The following is a 21,971-nucleotide window of genomic DNA, read 5'->3' on the forward strand; positions in this document are numbered from 1 at the left end:
ATGTATTCTTCACTTTATTTAGTTGGATATAAACCCATTCGTTATTACTTTAGGAACAATTAAGGTTACTGAATGCATACATTTCAATAAATATTACTGCTTTGTTATATTTTCAGTTATATACTTTGTAAAAAAAATAACTCTGCAAATCTAAAAGTTGAGTTTACGTTTTGTTCATAATATTATTTAATACATCGACATGACCAATCAATAAGTCAACTGTTCTATATCTTGTGTAAAAAAATAAATTTCCAGAACTTCTGCTACCGTAAATAAAAAAATTGAGGTAATTTTAGCAATAGAAAATGGCGATCAAAACCAGTAATGAGGGAAATAAATGGAATGCGAGATATTTAAAAGGGGTGGAAACAAACAATAAAAAAAACAGCTGATTTTTTAACCATTTCTACACCGAGGAGGGTTTGCAGGGGCTGCACAATATTTTGCACCAGACGAGATGCTCCAAGGGTTAACAGAAATCAATAATTAATCGCTGGAAATTAAAACATCTATAATCTTTATAAGATTTTGGTTGGCAAACAAAACGTGAGTCTATAACACTACAAAGAGGATGCCTCTATTATAGTATATAGATAGATAGATAGATAGATAGATAGATAGATAGATAGATAGATAGATAGATAATCCTACTTGTAGTGTTATAGACTTATGTCTATTTGTTTACCTATATATATATGTATATATATATATATATATATATATATATATATATATGTATATATACTGCCATTATTAAGTGCTCATAGGATGTTATACTAAAGCAAGTAAAAAAAAAAATACATATTTAATATACAGATCCCTGTAATTTTTGGAACTGCACGTGGACAGCACCATGAGTGTAATTTCACGGATAACGGTTATATCCACTCTACATGATCCGTAGTGTATTAGTGTGTATATATATATTATAGTGTATTAGTGTGTATATATTACATTTAGGACAGTATTCTTCCTATTATGGCACACTTTAGAGCAGCTTCAGTTCTGTTTTGTGTGTACCATCACCCATGCATTCACTCCCACACACATAGACACATACACCAATACATGCATGTATATATTAAGTGGAGCATTAGGTAAAGCCATTCTGCACGATTTTCTTATAAACACTGGGACCTTTCAGTATCTATAAGTAGCCAGGCTAATCTGGCGCCTGTGGGATCTGGGTTGACCAACTCAGCAGAGTTGCCTCCTGTACGAACTGCAAGGAGTATTTGTTCCCTGGGCTTTATGATTTGGTATAAAGGAAATAGCTATTTTAACTCTGTCTTCAACAACTCAGCGTGATACACAACCAGGAATTATCAGTTACAATTCACTTAATATTCACGTGTTGAGTAGTAGTTTCTCATTAACTCATTTACTAGCCCTGTCTGTGAGTTAAAATAAATGTGGGTTAGGAGCATCACCTTCAGTTTCTACCCCCTATAAGGGGTTAATCTCTGCACATTATAATATTTCTATTCTTTTTCTCTTTTAAAAAGACTCCGACTCTCTCTCGCAGTCATATATCTGATCTCTATACCTGATCTCATGGATGTATAATTAACTATTCTAGTGATCCTCATTTCTATGTGTTAAATTAGACCCACTGCCTCTCTGGTGTATTATAAGGATAAAGTGGAATTAAGCAGGTATTTTAGGCAAGGTAACTATCATATACACATGTGCCTTTCAGACAAGAGGGGGTTTGGGTATCCTAATGATGTGGTTCTACAACCTCTTATTTTGCAAGTAGATGACAGGTGAACAAATTATAGATGCTGTGATTCCCCACCCAAAGTCTCTGTGTAGTAACATAATCAGCTGTAGTGTGCCATCTGCTAGCTACCAGGAGTCCAGAGCAAGCACACAATCACATACCAGCTCCTGTGTCTGACGCTCAACAATAGGGTCCTGCAGAAGGTACAAGGTTGGACTGGGTTTACAAATTAGTGGGTCTCTTGTGGAGGATCCACAGGACAGCACAAGTCTTGCATGTGTAATGTGTGCTATAGGGGAAGAGAAAGGTAAGGAAAGAGTTAATTCGGAGGAGAATCAGTGGGAAGTAGTGAGTTTCAGTGAGGGGGGGGGGAGTGCTGTGATTGATCTGTCATATGTTTCCCAAGTCTCATGCGGTCATTAAGACTTAATATATAGCAGAGCATACAATAAACTTGGAATTAAAACGTGGTTGTAGCTCTAGGCACCCCGCACATTGTCTGCTGTGGTGTTACGTCTTCATAGATCAGTGACTGACATGGGGTAATTAATCATTTTGCTCACATGGAAATAGGGTCTAATCCATTCACCATGTGGACTGGTGTAACAAGCAGGCGATCAACATTAGAAGCCTGAGACTGCGAGGGAGACAATGATGTATGTTAGAGCAGAAGCTCTGGTGTTGGGATGTGGAGCAGGGTGCCAGGGCTTTCTGTTTTCATGCTGGATTGTTTATGCTCTGTGTGTGTCTGTTCCTCACTTTCTGCTAATACATGAGACACTTTGCTTTTTGACAGCAAGTGCAGATCAACAGCCCTTTTTGGGTCTCTGGAGGACACCTGTACATGTTTTAGATTTAGCAGGGAAAATCTCTGTTCATTTATATTACACCCAGAACAAGTCAGATCATACATTCAGTGGGCAGTGAGGGATTACTGCATCTCAGAGTGTAGAACACACATAGTGTATACTGGCAGCACGGGTTCGAGCTGTCAGTTTGTATCTCACACATATACAGTGGTGTATTCCATGGCAGGGACGCAGTCATAAGACATGATACACACCGACTGTCACTGCACAGCCTTAGTCACTGTCCACTGCACTGAACACCTTTTTGCTCACCTATCCCACTTCTACCTGTACTTTCCCATAGCCTACCTTATGTGTTATAACCCATCTGCACCCTCTTCATCCAGACCTCTCTAATCCATCTGTACCCCACAAATCTGGACATAAATACAAAAAAAAACCTAAATTTCACCTCTTGCAAACAAAAGGTAGTTACAATTGCATTTAAAATTCAAAGTTCTTGATTTTATGATTCAAGCAGAATATGATCTCTTTCGCGCACGGAGTTAATTTAAGGACAGATGAAATCGCGTGAATTCTTTTTGTTTTCTACTTAAAAATGAAATTACGTTAATTTTATGAGCATATCTGCTGATGACTGACAGGTTTTGTAATTGAGTTAAAATACATCCTGTGCCATCTCTCTATGATCGGAGATCGCAGCAAGAACCGCTATATTTGTCCACAGATACACAAGTAGACACAAAGAGTATAAGAATATACTATTATTTTTCAGCCCGCATGAAGGATATGTTCTTTTAAAAGTCACATGCTTTTCTTATGTCTGTGTCATATGTGCGAATACTCCTTGTTATACTTATTATCCACATATAGCATCAGTAACAAAATTTAATTATTGTAATTTTACAATAAATTAGCTCTTTACTTACCAGTCAAACAGATTCCTTTAAATCTTTTTTTTTTTTAAATGTTATAAAGCATCAGAAAGAACTTTTGTGTTTCTTAAAACAAATGTTATTTTACATGAGATAAAACAAAACATTCGCAAGTAACATTGCTCAGATTAAGACAAAACAAACTGCACCCTCTTTAGGCAACCAAACTCTTCATGTAGAGAGACTGCGTTAACCCTTTCAGGGCGCCTAATGATAAGTATCCGGGTGGTACCTTGCTCTTAGTGAAATGTACAAGGATCTCTTTTAATATATGGTACACACACAGGTCTGAATCTCTCTGGAAATTGATTTAGAGTTCTTTGGGGTTTTATAGCTCTATTTAGGGGGGGAGGGGATCCGTCTGCTAGAAATCTGTCTACAGTTGATTTTTTTTTTTTTAGAGGCGAAGTGTTGCTGAAATCTTAAAACATCCGCATTCTTTTTACAACTGTATCCGATTACTCTCCAGGCAAAGTAAGGGCAGGAAAAAATAGCAAACATCTCAGGATCATTTGGGGTTTAATTGCCAAAGCCCCACTTAACACATTTCATTTCTACCAGTGGCACATCCCCCTTCTCCTTTTATTTTGTCTTGTGTTCCTCAAGACTACTGCACGTTTTAAGACATCATCAGACACCCAGAAAGATGCTGGTTTACTACATCCTAAGCACATACAAAAGGGTGGCTCCATGTATGAGCCTGTAACTCACATAGCAGCAAATCACAAATGACAATAGAAATGGCTGCTTAATGCACACACATTACACCTTAACTAGCAGCAATCGCAGCAGGATGGGCTTTTATTTATTATTTTCCACGAACAATATAAAGCAGATTCTGAATGCCATAGCAATAACACACAGCCTTCGATGCAAAGATCTGGGCAGCCAAACAAGTCATCAACTCGACTCACATATTCCTTATTCTGCACACAGAATTATTCAGTGGTAACTTGCTTAAAAAATACATTCAGTTAACAAAAAAAGGAAAAATAATGGGAGGAAGATGCCAGAAACCAAAGCCAAATAAGGAAAAGTGATACATTTTATTTGACCCAAATAATTTAATTTGAAGAAGAGACCTCTGAGGTCCCGAAATGTTGTATGACTCTACAACTTCTTGAATCCTGGTACAATAAAATGCATCTAAATACTTCAGGTTTTCAAAACTTCATCTTCGTTTTGACCAGTATATCCATCCTCATCGAAAGCCATATGCATTATAGCCTTTGATATATATATATATATAGATATAGATATATACACACACCTTTAAATTAGCAAGTCTCTTAATTATTTAATTAGGTTCTATTAGCTATTCCCAATACACCACCAGGGTAAGCCCCAGGCACAACCCACCCACACATTATAAATATTATTATTATACTAATTACATATATATTAGTAGTAGTATTAATGTACATATTTATGTACAAATCAGTGCACAGTTAAGTAGAAAAGAAGATGAAAAGGTGCACTATTACCTTCTTTAAAACTGGACTGAAGCACAGTGCTACATTTTGAGCAATCAGCAGAAAAAATATATTCAGAAATGTATGTTATATCTGTGAATGGGTGAAAGCCCTACTTCAATCTGTAGGGATTAATAAACGACATATTGTGATTGTCACTTTCAGAAACACCACAATAGTTTTGGGGGCTTTACAATAAAAAGCTTATCTTTAACTTTGTCAACAGCTCTTCAGTCAGCCCAGATTAATTAAGTGCTGGGTCAGGCACAATGGTAGAGAGGGCACCTCCAACCAATCAGAGGCATTTCCAATTTGATTTTAACTGGAGAACTTTGAGCCTCTTTCAGAAAAAGTACAAATGGTATTCTTCTCCTATGCCATTGAATGAACTTAGTATGGCAACACACGAAGCGCTGGCTTTAATGGCAGAATCATGTCCATCCAATAAGTGGCATAGAGAAGAGATGGGGAGGGAAAGGGAGGTAGGAGAGACTTATGGTAAGGCCTTTAACTGGCGACCCTTACTATGTTTTGGTAATTTACCTATTTTACATATCCTATATATAAGTGTATGAATAAACTACCCACATCATTCAAAAAGGAATTATACAGATCCCACTTCATTCAGGTTTGCCTTAACTAAGGACTGAGCTCCACTGGGGAATAACAACTGAACGTGGGTCAATAAACATTGACTATTTTAATGTTCAGTGGACTGCTGATAGGGGCAGTTTGACAGCCTGGATATGGTAATTGTTCCAGCCAAATATACATGGCTTGTGCAGGGATACATCCACAGGCACTAAGGATCACTTGTTCTGCATGCAATTATATTATATATATATATATATATATATATTATATATATATATATATATATATTACACAGGCATTTAAATAAACGACGAATCAAAATAGTCATTTACACGATATCCACAGAGAGCAATGTATATACATCGAGCACATACAAATCCTTGAAATCGTTTTAATATACACAACTAGATAGATAGATAGATAGATAGATGTAGATTACCCACAAATCCTATTTGCACGTGTTGTAGAGTCATTAATTAAACAGATATGTTTCATTACGCCGAATACATTTGTATTACAATTACAAGTCCTTCTGCATGATGTCGGGTTATGGGTTCTAAAGGCAAAGCATAATCAATTATTATTATTATTATTAGTATGATTATTATTATCAGATCTGGCTATATACACCTCTATAATCTGCTGAATATGTATATTTTAATGCTTCACTCTCTGAAATCCCTGTGGCATCTGTTGGCTGGGAAGCGTGTTTTGGGGTTAGCATGTTCCTGCGATGATATTGTAATATGATCTCCGGTGACAGAATGCATGACAGTTGTCCCGTAATACGCAGCTCCAGTCAGTCAAAGGACACAGGCGAGATCTGGATAATTAGCATCCATTGGGCAGTCAGTGAGGCGAGGAGGACACACGGAACAAAACCCACACAGGACACGGGAGACAAAAGGGGACTCAGCTAGCGAGGGATTAACTACTCCAAAGCGATCTAAATGCTTTTGTATCAGATGGACTGGGGCTCCTGAGGTTACCCTCTTCCCCTCCATACACCCAGGAATCCCATTGAGACAAAACTAGGGTTAAATCCCCTTTCTTCCTCTTACCTCCTTGGAGGATCTTAAATATACAAAACAACAAAAGGCAAGGAAAAAAAGAAAACGAAGAAAATAAGAAATAAAAAAATCATAAAGAGTTGGATTCAGCAGCATCTCCCTGCTGTTATAACTCTTTGGAAGTTTTACATTTCTTACTAATTAAAATCAACGTGGAAAAGCCCTCAGCCTTTGCTTCTAGAAATATATATATATATATTAGGAGGATATTTCTGCTCATGATAAGGCGAAGGCAATTCCATTAGAACATCAGAACACACATGCTAAGGAATCAGACATAGTCGAATTGATGTAATAGGTATAGGTAAACTGGGTGTAATTATCACGATAGGAGAACATTTCAAGAAAGGGCATCCAGAACATGGTCAATGCTGCACCCAGAATCCATGCTTGGAGAATGAATTACAAGTGTGTTCCCCTAAAGTGAGCATTTACCCTCAATTAGATAATTATATCATCTTAAAGGAATGAGTTCTTACCTTGCTGATCCAGACAGTGTGATGAGGACAGACCTGGGAGATGGGGTATACTGTTGGCTGGGTGGGGTATATTCATGTATATGCATATGTACAGTAAGAGAGAGAGAGAGGGAGAGGGAAGAAGGGTCTGTGCGTCAGCTCCAGTGTGTTCTGCAGATCTGAACCCATACCTCCAGTTAGCTGTGATATATGGGGTTAGAGGGGTATGGATCGCATACGTATAGTGAAAGGTCCAAGCGGTATGCAGAGCTAGGTAGCAGGTCAAAGGAGCGGCATGATACTGATAGTGATGGAGGCAGTTCAGATCCAACAGCCGTCATGTACCTTTCATGTCAACGCCTGGTTTAACACGAAAAGATCCTGTTTGTAACTGGGTGGTTGTTTAAACCAGTAAGTAAAATGACCCAACACACTTATTTTTACCGATCTCTCAGTGGTAATACATTGCGGTGTCCCCGCATTACAGCTCTGCACTCTGCTTAGCTCTACAACCTGTTTGCGTTCGAATTGCACTTTAACCCACTAAGTTCCAATTGATAAAAACCAATCTTCTGTGTAGTGTTACAGTTTGCTATTTAACTGTTGCAGTGCATCTTAGTCCTGTTCGTAAAAATATAAATATCTACAAATACTACAAATAAATCAGCGTTCGAAAGATAGAGGGATTGGTCTGGTACGCATAGGGTTAATTGTTTTCTTTAAAAGGTAAAAAGTTATGCGTATTCCATGCAGATTCCCTAAAGTGTACTAGTCGATAAAATAAAATATATGGCCAAGATCGAAAAGAGTTAACCTTTACACTACCGTGGCTAAAGATATTAAAGTGAATTAACTTTCACTACCCCCAACAGGGAGTAACCCTTGCTGATCTGTAATTCATAAGATTGCATCAATACACATCAAGCTTTATGATTGTTAACCCCCTTTCTTGCCGACGTGGGCATTGCTCCTCTGGCAGTGAAAAGGTTAACAATTATTTCATTTCAGGGATTAGCCATTAACGGTTTTGTAATCATTCTACCGTCTGCAATACAAAGTTTCCATAGGGGATCAACGTACAGCGCTATCATAATCAAAACGAGTCATAAAGCTTTATAACCGTATATTGTGTTCATATACAAATTCACAGGTAATAGTATATGATATATATAATATACATAACCATTTTACACGCAAGCAATATGTACAATTAATAACGGTATAAATATATATTTAAAAGATCATTGTCTTATTTCAATTCTGGAAAAACAAATACATTTGGGAATATTTTAGAGAAAACATGCACTAGAAAAAAAGAAGGGAAAAAAAAACATGTAAATCCAAATTCCACAGGGGAGAAGCTGAATTTTAATCCTTTCAGCCCCCTACCAATTTAGAAAGAATTAGTTAATACCTTAAAAGTGTGAAGGGTGATTAGCATATACATTTTATTTATTGCACATGTTGGAAAAGATACAATGCAACAATACAACAAAGTTTTATGAATGTAAGATGGTCATATAATTTTGGGAAATTGAAATATATATGATTTGTATCTATAAATCACATACAGAAACCGAATACAGTCAATCTGTTTGTATACATGTATAGATCTACAGATTGTAAATGTGGGTAAATAACTAAAATAATTGATAGAAAATACATAAAAAATTAGAGAAAAAATAATTTCATTAACATCTACTGTGCCAGGCAAGCAAAATGTTATCTTTCTCCGTCTGCATTTTTTGAGTTAAATTGTATAGGGTGTATAGGTGTTAACCTAGCCCCCCCGTTTCATCTGATATAAAAATAATTAATGTTATTATCTGAAGCATCTAATTGCAGTCATCCAAGTGACAATGGCAGATACAACTATTTACTTTTTAAATATATTACATTTTTTAATGATACTGTCTGTTTTATTTATTGCTAATACAAACCTCTTAACCGTGATTTATTTTTGTTGCAACAACGCATAATCTGTCACTTCTTCATCTTAATTCCAAGGAAATGAAAGCGCTGCCTTCTGTATTACACTTAATTGCACTGGCAATGAAAAGAGCTGAGATGTTAATCAAAATAAATTGAAGATAAACAATAAAATCATTAAATCTTTGCTGCACTAAGTGTAACTAATCAGGTTTGACTTGAAGAACAGAATACAAATAATTAATTGAAGAGGCTCTCATTAACTACAGCCAGCATCAGGGTCCCCCAGCAAGGACCAGGGACGTTTATATGATCCCAACCAAAATTCATAGAGAGAAGGTTTATGGGGAAAACATTAAGAATCTACTGTTCTTTTTGTTGGTGATCTGAGATATATCAAATAGATGGAACCAGTTGGCTTTATTATTATACACTGTGATTGATAGTAAGTTTGTCTCAATAGACAAAGCACTTTTAATTTTTAACATTGTGTATATTGCGGACAGGGACATAAAAAAACATAATTACACTATAATACAGAGCTGGGTTTATATCTAGTTAACTGGATAAATGGTTATGCAGTTTCTGGTACATTACCCCACCGCACAATGGGGTTATGTATAAAGATGAATTCTTGTGTAAAGTGGTGCAATTGTTATAACCAGTGGAATGTTCTTGCTGATTGTTTGAAGTTTAGTAATTTATACATGAATTGATATTCACATATAACACATATTTCTTGACAGTTACACACAAAATGCTGTAATTCATACAATTTTAACACAGGTTAACAGCAATGACTAAAATAATTTAAACTGTAAATATTTTTATAGTGGTTCATTGCTTACAATAATATATATATTATTAGATAGATAGATAGAAAAATCAATCCAAACATCACAAGATAAACTATGCAGAAGACATTTTATGATTTCAATGTTTCTTTCAGTTATTTTCAGGAGAACTTTTATCAAGATTATATATATATATATATATAATATATATATATATATATATATATATATATATATATATATATATATATATATAGACACACACATGCATACATATATACATACACCAAGGCAAGCAAGCACTTATTCCCAATTGATGAATACACATTTGTATAGGCATGTGACACCATGCATTGATGCAAACATGTCTGTGAGTATATATATTATAAAGAACTGTGCACACAACTTATACGAAGTATGCTCTTTCTGGGTATATATATATATCTATATATATACACATACATACAAAAAAAGCTAACATCAATTGCCACCTGAAAGTAATGGGACATTGGAACATTAATTGAAAACACCTATATGTTCTCCATCTTTAGACAAAACTTAATAACCATAAAATGTTCAAAGTACAAGGAGGAAGTTGTGGCTAAGTGCTATTGTTTCCTGGATAATATAATTGATCAAATAATTAAATTGTTAAGGATACATTTTTTCCCCCCAGACCATTGAACATCTCTCAGGCATTCAAAATGTTAATGGGGAAAGAATGATTTTGGTTCACTCAGCAGACTAAATGCGTCATTGTAAATTTAGTCCAGATTCCTTATAAAATAGATATTACTCTAGGTTTAATTACGTTTTTTGTTAGGTGGGTTTGGGAGATTTTGTCGCATATGTAGATTTTAGTTACTACATTGACAACAGTATGTGGTAAGTATAAATATTTGCAATGACCAGGAAACCGGACCATGTAAAGATGTGAAAGAACTTTAAAAACAAAGAGATGATTTATTCTTTCATATGCATTCACTGTTGCTTCAGCCCACCACCAGTCACGCTTTCAATTCAACTTTCCTTACTTATTAAACATCCCTTATTTATTTTAATTCTTCAAACTGCTTGATGACTTCACCACCTTTTTAAATAAGTTAGCAGGGGCATTGCTGGTGAAGGCAAAATTACAAAGAGGCAAGGGTTCCCCTTTGGTATTGCATGCACACAGCTACTACGAAAGTGATGTTTCTATATCAGCACCTTTACAAATTGGTGTGACTGAATATTGTACATGCTTTCCCATAATTCTACAAATCCATCTTAACAGCATTGTTTTACCCTGAAACATATCTAGGTCTATACTGACTGGGCTCTGCCATCCCATTGCAATCTATTTTGATGGTAGAAGGAACCCTCTCATTGGACAGATATTTAATTTGCTCTTTTGTGGCCAAGCTTCTACTGGCCAAATGGCACACCAGGCATTTTCTCCACTGTTTATCAGTGTCCCATTCTCATCTAATCTGCTGCTCCAGTGGCCACATTTATGTCATTTAAGTATCTGGGCAATCTAGTTACCCCTATTCATTCCTGCTTGTGGTCCTCATGTAGCTTCACTACTGGGCATAGTCTAAAATCCCTCTCATTCTGTGGACTGAATAAAAGCACGTTCTTGACAACCTATCTGAAGGTATAAAAATCTCCACTCCTGCAGAAGTTAAGCATCTACTCCCAAGTAAGGGGGGAATGTAAGTGGTTATTGAAAGTTGAGGGACCAGGCCTAGGGCGGGACAATAATATCATATGCACTGACGCCACCACTAGGAACAAATACTACCCAAATACTACATGGACATCCCAAAGGAAGACAACATGATAATGCAATCTACCTTTAGCCAACTCTATAAGGACATGTAGCTCATGGGAATTTTGACTGTCTTGCCTTACCTGAAAGCTCTTGTTATTCCTTTATCAAGGTGTTTATACCAGATACTGTTCCCGTTGCAACAGAGAACTTATGGCGTTCTTATGGCGAATCATAAGAATGAAACATCATGCGCTATGATTAAATAAATATTACAGAATTAAATAACAGTGACATAGAGAAGAAAGCTACTTTGCATTCATTGTTCAATATAGTCCTTGGGTGACTGGCCTTGACATGATCACTCATGCTAATAGATTCTGTTTCATTGGTGACATTACAAAATTACAATGACTCTGTACTGTTGCTGAAAAATATGAATCAGAATGTTAGAACGCACATACTGTATATGTACAGTATGTCTAATTTAACCACGATGATTGAAGGTAGCAGAGGATGTAATATTTCATCCTCCGCTACCTTTAACAATCGTGGTGAATGACTGGTTTTTGGTTGCAGTTGGCATCGTTGAAAGGTAAGTGGGATGTCTCTGAAATCTTCAATGGATGTGCTTTTAGGGAATATAGTCTTATGGGGTTGAGTTGAAATATGGGGCCTCTACTGTACCTCAAATAAGACTTGGATCCAGGAAAGTAATCTGTCAAACTTCCAAGTTTGAAAACTAAAATGTGTATGTTGCAATTTTTGTCCCGCAATGTCCAAATAACACGGCATAGCCATATATGTGGGATATTGCTGTACTTAGGGGGTGTTGCTGAATACAAATCAAGAGCTGCTGCTGTACCATGGGAAAGAAATCTAATGAAATGCTGAAATGCATTTGTTTTATGAAATGTACTGCAATGCTTGCCACTGATTGGTTAAAGATGTTAAAGTGACCCTAGCAAAATAATTTGAGTTGTCAACTTACAAAAAATATATACTTTTGTTCAGCAGTTTTCTTTTTTTTTCTATTGGGGCCCAACTCTCTGCATATCACGCTTAAATATTGCCTAGCTGCCACCAAAATAAATGAAAATACCAGGCATAAGAGGTGTTTCCACAATGAGGACATATATATACCGGTATATACCAAAATATATATTGTTTTCTTTTCATTTGAACTAGCCATGTAGAGAAACTACATTTTCTGGCAAAAAAAACCTACATAAATGGATGAAAATATGATTGAAAACAAAAGTGCAAAAAACCCTTCAGTCCTTAAGTATACAAATAGAAAAAAACAGCCTTAGTCCTTATGGGGTTAAATATGCCGAGATCAGGAATATCAGCAAAAGAGACTTTACTTGTTAAGACAGGAAACACACCGTTGATAGTTTCTCTGTAAATGAAGTACAATTTTAGTATGCAAATCACAAAATGAATATTTCACTAAGAAGTGGAATAAAGCATACCCTTTCTCATTTCGTTAATAATATCTTGTTACTAGTGATACCTCTCGGACCATTCATCCTATTTCTATTCACATATATAGGCTGCAAGCATCTGAACTTGAGTTTTTAATTAAGTCCACGTATCTACATGTCCGTAAAAACAATTTGCCTTATTCACGTATTCGCCAGAAAGTTTCTTTCCCTCCAACAATTTTGTGGGCTCTGTAATTTGCTCTGACACTGTTAAGTGAGAGTAATATTCTCTCACCCTGAATGAAAAACGCTTCTGTTTATTTCCCTGCTAGTCTTGGCAAGTGAAGAAGGATATGTATTTCTTCATATGGAAACAAATGATGCAACGAGTTGACAACAGGTAACCTATTTAATATATTCTTTCTTTATTACTTTCCAGGGCCAGGAAACACATCTTTCCTTATTTTTTTTTTACTTCTTAGACACAAAGCACCACTGAAGGCCCTGTCACAGCCTAAAAATTACTGAGGGTGTTTTCTGCCCAAAACCCTGAGACTTTTCTAGCATTTTACACTATGTTTCCCTAACCATGATTCTCCTTTTATTTTTCGAGCACCCACACAAATTGTATATTGTTTTTTTCAAGGACAGAGAGGGCTTTTTTTTCTAATATTCTACTGTGAAAATGGAACCCAAAGCAGTTCAGTTGGCCAAAATACCACAAAATATATTAAAGTAAGCATCTTGAATTTGAAAAAAAAACAACATGCATAGCTTTTTTAGGTTGGTGGTGGATAATTGGGTTTAATTTCTCTAGACACAGTGGCGTCACTAGGGTTGGTGTCGCTCAGAGCGGTAATTCATGGTGTCACCCCCATAGAGCTCCTCCTGTACCACATCATACAGAATCCTTACATTTTGTTTTATTAGTAACTCGCTCCTCACCCGGCTGACTGTTTCATGTTTTGTTCAGAAATCAGATTCATTACTTCAGAGAGACAGACAGAGACAAACTGATCACAGACCTCACCCTGCTGCTGCCTCTTTAGAACGATTTTGGAAGTCCACTTTGGGAGTGGACTAGACCGCATGTGCGGAGAATACCCGTTCCTTCCAACTAATGCCCCACCCCATGATAATCTTCTCAACAGCAAACATTTTATGAGGGACTGCGGGCAGAAACAAGATTATCCACTTGCTCCAGATTGGAAATAATGCAATAGATAATTAATTAAAACAATATTAATATATTAATATTAAAAATATATTAATTATCCTGTCAAAGCCCACTTCATATGGCAAACCAAAATTTAAATAAAATGAATCTAATAAAATGATTAAAATCTAAAACAAAAGGCTACAATATGTTTACTCTATTGAATATTTCTGTGGCTTGTAAACAGATACTAACATACCCATACATTAACATACCCCCACACAAACACTAAGATGACCAAACACATGTCCACACTAACATACTCAGACACATACAATCACATACTGGGATACAGGCACACAATCACATTTGCATAAAACCACATATTCACAATAACATACTCAGACACACACACACGTAGACACACAGTTAAACATACACATGAATGCCACTCAATTATCCTGCCTTAGTCTCTTCTGCAATGTAGGCGCTCTACAACTGCGGGGTCACACAATGTTACCAGACCCAGCTCAACTGTGCCTACTACCATATGCAACTCGCAGTGGCTTTTTAGTGGCTGTCACGGTAAGCCCCCTAGGCAAAGGACACATGGGGTTATGTTTGAGTTTGGGAGACTCCTTACCTGCCTGCCCAGTCCCCTCTTATGTCTAAGTAACCCTGTGCTCATTGGGGACACCGAGTGAACGGTAAACCCCATTAGGTCTGCCGGAACCAGACTCCTATGAAGTAGCCAGCTATGGGGGGCTCTACAAGCCAGGAAACAATCAATGTGCCTGACCGGGACCTAGCCACAAATTCATGGAACTATACGGTAGCTAGGGACCACAGTGATGCCCGCCGACAATTGGAACTGTTTTGCTACGGACACTCTTTGTCCCACCATGTTGCTCTTTTGAGGTTACATTAAGCTTGTGATGGGCAACACTCAGTGGTGGTTACAGAGAGGCAGCTCATTCAGGAATCCTTATTTTATTACCAATCTATAGGACCATGGTTTACCCAGTCCGCGCGGACTATTCTCGGGGAAGTTTCCGACGCTGTCGCTCAGGCTCCTGATGTTGGATCATGTCGCTTTTTGGACCATAACATCTTCGGGCCCTGAGCTCTCCATTGCACCCTCCCGTTCTTTTACATAGAGGATCATAGTTTTAAAGCCTAGCAGGGTCAAGTGCTATACAGGAGTAGAGTGCAGACCTATGCAGAGGCAGCTGAGCCAGGTACACAGGGTGCATTACACCCCGCAATCATTGCTCCATCCCCAACTCTGTACAGCTTCTTCACTGCTCAGCGCTGCTTTCTGCATGTCACGCTGCACACCACCTCCATGGCTTATACACTCTCATGCTATTTGCAAACACACACACTAACTTTGTACGCTAACACACATTCTGACACTCAACCAATACACTAACACACTGTTTGGAGATCCTCCATCCAATCTAATTCTGAAAAGTGACATCCATACACACTCCTTACAGTGACACCCAACACAGTCAAACATCATACACTGACACACACACACATTTTAACCAGGGATAGGGAGCACTGAAGCAGAGGTTTGAAGGGACAGACCTTAATCTCCATTAATTTTGGGCCAGTTAGAGAGGCCAGAAAGAGGCTGTCTGGGTGCCTTGTGCTATGGCTGGCCCTAGTGAGCCTGGGAGCAGAGTACCCTCTTATACCAGCCTTTGAGTGTCCCTTTTCGTGTGTCACCCCTCTGATGTGTAACACTATATATATGTTAGTGTTATTGATTTTTGTCCAATTTTGGTGTGTTAACCACACGTTTATTAAAAGTAATTCTAATTCAATAAAAATATTGATTTATATATATATATATATATATATATATATATATATATATATATATGATTGCTGACAGCAATCACACTCCTATCATGCCCAGGCAACCAGTACATGCTAGAACCTGGGCATGATAGGAGTGTGATTGCTGTTAAATATATTAATATATATAAATATTGTTGGTTTTTTTATAATTTTTTTTATTTTTATGGGGGGGAGGGTCATTTTTGGTTTCGGCCAAGTGAATGGTGAATATTCGGTTTCGGTCCAGAATTTTAATTTCGGTGCATCCCTAAAAGCTGCAGTTTGTGTTAATTCCCGATGTCTTTGTCTTACATTTAGTTGGATGATCTTAAACACTTAAATGTGATTTATCACTTAAATGTGATAAATAAGGAAAATAGAAATCGGGAAGGGGCAAATACCGTTGTTGCTGTCGTCTACAGCCAATCCCCAGAATTTCCATGCATGGGATTGCTTCGACAACCAATAATGTAATGCTTTTGCATGATCATTACCTGCTCAAATAGTTCTGTTAATCATCTTCTCTTTAAACAAAGCCCCCCTAACTACAGGCTTGTGTGCATTTAATTTTGCATTAAACCATAATTCTGAAATAACATTTATGGCAAAATATACATCCACAAAGTGGTGTACCTAAACAGGACATAGAAGGCAATCCTGTGACCAGGCCTTAAGCCCCAACATATGAAGGATGCACTATACTCCTACATTACACAAAGCCCAATATCTTTTTTTCATGTTGGCACTTTTTTGTTGTTTTTTGTGCATGTGTATTTTTTTTTATAGATTTTTTATATTTCTCTTTGTATTTACTGGAAATGCCACAGTGGAGTCCAGTCCCTAAAGACTTTTGGTGGAGAAGGTTGAAGACGCCAGTAGTTCCCTACTTTAGAGGGAAATCAAGAAGATCCAACACTCCCTCTAGCTTCGCCTACAGACAGATGGGACTACACATCCCCAAGAGGGTAGTGTGGTGCCAGAAAGAAAGACGAGGACCCAGTTTCCACTGTGGATTTATTTTGGCACGTCACTGCAATGGCTGGAAGCACAACTTCCCTGGCTTTGAAAACAAACATACTTTTCGTGTCTATTGGGGTGGACGATGTTCTGTGTATTTCTGGCATAAAACTTTTCTACAGTACCTTGTTGGTAGCATTGTTCTGTCACAGATATCATGGGGCACCTGCCTTAGATTTCATTCATTTTCATTTTGCCATTTGCTCTATTTTTTATAAATGCCTTTTTGCTTTAGTTTTGTAACTAGCCACTTTACCCCCAAAAGGTCTTTCTTTCATAACTAGTTACAAAGCCTCATTCAATGACTATTAAAAACATGGTGGTATTTCTAATACAATAACTCCCAGTTATCTAATGTGCTATAAAAGTGCAAGTATGGTACCAAAAACATGATGATGTTGTAAAACTAACAGAAAATGTGCACATACACATATTATGCCAAAAATGAAACTAACAAAGTACGATATCTACTGGATATTCACAAAAATGCACATAACAGTGCAATTTGAAAAAAAATAGCATATTGTTTTTTGTTATTACACTACAAAGCTGTCAAATGTATTAGATTTGTACACATTTGTGGCAATGTGGTTCTTTTATTTAATTGATATATAGTTCTTATAAAATAAAAATAGATACATTTTGAAAATAAAAACCCTTACATAACAAATGTTGCTGATTTTGGCATGGTGGGTATCTGAATGCCAAAAGTTCCAATGAAAATGATAAAGGGCAAAGTAATTATATGAAAAAAATAATGAATGCAACGTATATCACATTTTGTCATAGTATCCAGAAATACCCTTTTTATATAGATTCTACAAATGGTGATTTTATATACTGTATCATTTAAGAAGCGAACAGGCAGGATAAAACTAATCTTTTGTTACACCCTTTTTTTGGTGAAACCTTGTTTTTATTTTTTAACAATATAATCCATGTATCGCATAAGAACTTGATTGGAAGGATTGTTTAGCAGTAACTCAACAGCAAATGTGACAATGGGCATTTTACAAACAATTTGAAAATCTATCAGTCTGTTTTACCACATCACAGGGAAATAAAATAGCTACGTCAGTTTATTAAATAAAATTATTTGCTACTGGTTTTAACTTTGTAGATGGATGAAGGGTCAGTCTAAGCCCAGTTCCCTACCAAACTTGGGCTATTGAGTTGTTGATAGTGTAACTTAAAGAGACCCTATCACAAGAATGTGTTTGCTCATGCATATATTATTGTAAAGGTTTTATGTTGAAACAAAATAAGGTTTTAATATTTAACTTCAGCATATATGACTGTATTTGCAGAGGTTTTAAACAGAGGTCAGTGAGCTATGAGGAAGTAATATATCAACTTGAGAACCTACCTCCAAAAAGTGTGGGTTCTAGAAATTGTGCCCATTTACAGACTAATCACTATCAAAACTATAACTCTGAGAAAGGAAGTGTGATGGCACATACACGAAGGCAGCGCAGACAGCATAGATGGCTCATGCCTCGTGCAATGGATGTCCAGGAAAAAGAATGAAATCAGGTCGTGGCAGATCGTGCCAGCCAACCTGCACAACATGCAGAGAGGACTTTGACTTTTAGCCATATTAAAATACTCTTTATGGGTGTTATCCCCATGTAAATGTTACTTGCTTACACATGTAAACTTTATATTAAGGGTCCCAGAGGACTCATAAGCCTCCTTTTCTGTAGTGTGGCTGCCGCTTTTTGTTTTGATTCGTTTTTTTTTGTTTTGCAAATAATCTACTTTATCTTTGTTTAAATATTTTGTATTTATTATTTAGCATATAATATGTTATTGATAATTATTTTCTTCTCTGCAACATGTGTGGTCAGGTCCAATTCAATGGCCAAAAATGACCCCGAAATAACTTCATTTTACGGTATAGTAATAGTTCACAGTTTTTAAGCTTCTGGATATTTATAATTAAAATATTAGGTTTTATACAAATAAAATCAGTACAATAAATGTCGGGCTCTGGACAAAATGACGCCATGTCTGAAAAGTAAATGCAATAAAAGTGACAGTGCCACACAGGGTTAATTTTAGTACAGAGGAAAACACGACTCAATAAAACAAGGTAAACTCATTAACACTTTTTGGATAAAATACCTAAGAGGATATAATAACCTGAGACATTAGGAATTGGGTGGCACAAACAATTTTGGTTAAAGCTTCTTTGCAGACACCGTTAACAATTTTGCAACTAACTGAAAAGTAAAAAAAGTGAAGAGGTATCATTTTTTTTACATTTATAGACAAGCGTACTTAGTTTTATATTGATACAGCTGTAGTGAAATAAAAGCTGTGTATTTACCAACATTCTCAATCTGCTAAGTAAACTTACAACAGCTATTTCTTGATGAGTTGTAGTAAAAAAAACAAAACAAAGAAAACCCCCAAAAAACCCAGAATGACAGAATATTAGTTTGAAGATGTAGGATTTTGTGGGAAAAGGCTGGGGTGGTAATTGTGATTAATAGAAGGCGATGAAGAACCGCTGGACTGACTTCATTGGCTCAGGTCTCTGCTGCCGTGCCCACTTGACCTTAGTAGGTTTTTTCTTGTAGGTGGGGATGGGCAAAAAAGTAGAAAAGGGATTAGGGATTGAAAATTTTCTGTAGGGGCTTTTTATCCCATTTTTGGAGGAGGTGAGGATGGGTTTATGGGATTCTTTTCTTTTTTCCCCTATATCTATAAAGCAAAAATGGATCTCCTGGTGGTGTCACAATATCACCAAAATTATTCTTTATATATATAACTCCACTGATTTTTTTTTCTTAGAAACATAGAATATGATGGAAGAAAGTAATTGTTTGGCCCATCTAGTCTGCACATTTTTCCTAACCCAGACCTTAATCAGTCCTTGGTCTTGTCTTAGATTCAGGACAGCGCCTGTACTTTGTTAAATCCGTTTAAGTATCTAAATGTTTCCATCATATCTCCCCCTCCTCCAAGATATAACTATTGAGATTCCTTAGTTTATCCTGAAAATATTTCACCATTTTAGTAGCCCTCCTCTGAACTCTCTCCAAAATGTCAATATCATCCTGGAGATGCGGGTCAGAACTGTACTCAAGGTGAGGTCTGAGTAGAGCTCTGTACTAAGAAAGAGAAAGAAAAGTTAAGGATAGAACCACAAAAGTTAGCAAAGGGGCACATTATCCACTCAGGTTCAACACACATCTACCTGCACTTATAACCTTTAAAAGTTAATACTGGCAGGATCCAGGTATGGTGCAAATGCTATTTAATATCCTTTTATGTTACAGATCCCAGTGGCTATACAAAGAACTACAAGTAAAAATATTTAATAGAAATACATTAAATTCTCGCATGATTACATGATTGTGCCATTGCTCCTGTTTTGATAAGTCCCCTTTAGTAAAAAAAAATGATGTTCAGGCAATTTTGGGTAAACATGACCAAAACGATTCTATTTGTTTACCAGCAAGCTTATGGTTAAAGATATATGAAGTGGGAAAGAGATGCCCAAAGATTGGCAAATTCCTGCAGGTTAGAGAATTAGTAGGCAGAGAGGAACAAAAGGAAGTTTCCACAGCTCTGGAGAAAGATTAGCAATAGTTGAGGGAGAATAGCAAAAGCATACTTACCGAGTGTCCCAGTTTAGAAGGGAAAGTCCATTCTTGGAATCCAAGGATGCAGGAAGGGACAGAGCTGGGCATGAATTATGCATATTATTTACTACCTTTTATTTATATATACCAGCAGTGCTATACAATGGGGTATACAGAAAATAATATATATATATATATATATATATATATATATATACACACATACAGAAGGTGGGGAGGGCTTTGGTTGATGTTTAATGAACAGCTAATAGCCTAAACTGATATTCCAAAATATTATTTTTATTGTTATCTTTTATTTATATAGCGCCAATAATTTACGCAGCGCTTCTTACAATACATAAATTCAAGAGGTATTTCAAGACTAGAATTGACAGACTAAGACAAACATTACAAATATCAGCATATATATGTATATACTATTGTGATGCCTAACTAGCTTAGCCCGTACTTCCCCAATCTCAATTTTCAGGCAGTGTCCTGCGAAGATGCCCCACTGTCCCATTTTTTATGGCAGTAGGGATCATGGCAGTGAAGATCCTTTGATCTCTCCTAACTGTAAAACTGTGTTAGTAATATAATGCTATTTATAAAATTAATTACCATTTATATTTCTTTCTATATAATAAATATATAAATAACTTTTGTATTGTTTAATCTAAATTTAAGTAATAGAAACAAATTTCTGTGATTAAAATGTTGTATATGAGTGTAAGAATTGCGAAGGAGATATAACAGTTGCCTGTAAATTCATTCTTTCTGTGCCGGAGATATGCCGAAAATTACACAGAGATTACGTTTTTAGTCGTCTGTCATGACTACCCATTTAAATGCAAATGTGATTTTTCTTTGAAGGGCATTGTTTTCCCAGAAATACACAGGAATATAATAATACCAAACCGAGTATGACCCAGAGAATGATGCAGTCTTTATCTCACATATATCCATATTCATGGCATATAGGGAAACCAATGCTTTTTTCATCCGTTCTCAGCAGGGGATAGGTCAAAAGGAGGTTAAAAAATCCCAAACATATCAGCCACCTGTCCTACTCCTGTGACACAGACCCCATGTGCCAAAGAAGGATGTCACGGAGGTAAGAAAAATCAGCCAAACGCACCTAACAACCACATTTACTTAACTCTTTCACCCCAGGCCATTACTTACAATCTGTCAGCTAGTGAGAATATTGTATCCTACCCCCCCCCTGGTTGTTCATATAACAATGAAAATATCTTTGCCAAAAAAGGAGTACCCAGAAATGAAAAAGGACACATTCTTTAAATAGACCATTGTCCTCTACAGTTTTGTTAAACGTCTGTGTTGTCTCGAAGAAGTAGATGAAACTATTTAATTGTACCATTAACAATAGGGAGCT

Source organism: Spea bombifrons, chromosome 8 (genome assembly GCF_027358695.1).
Source record: "Spea bombifrons isolate aSpeBom1 chromosome 8, aSpeBom1.2.pri, whole genome shotgun sequence".
NCBI classification, from domain to species: Eukaryota; Metazoa; Chordata; class Amphibia; order Anura; family Pelobatidae; genus Spea; species Spea bombifrons.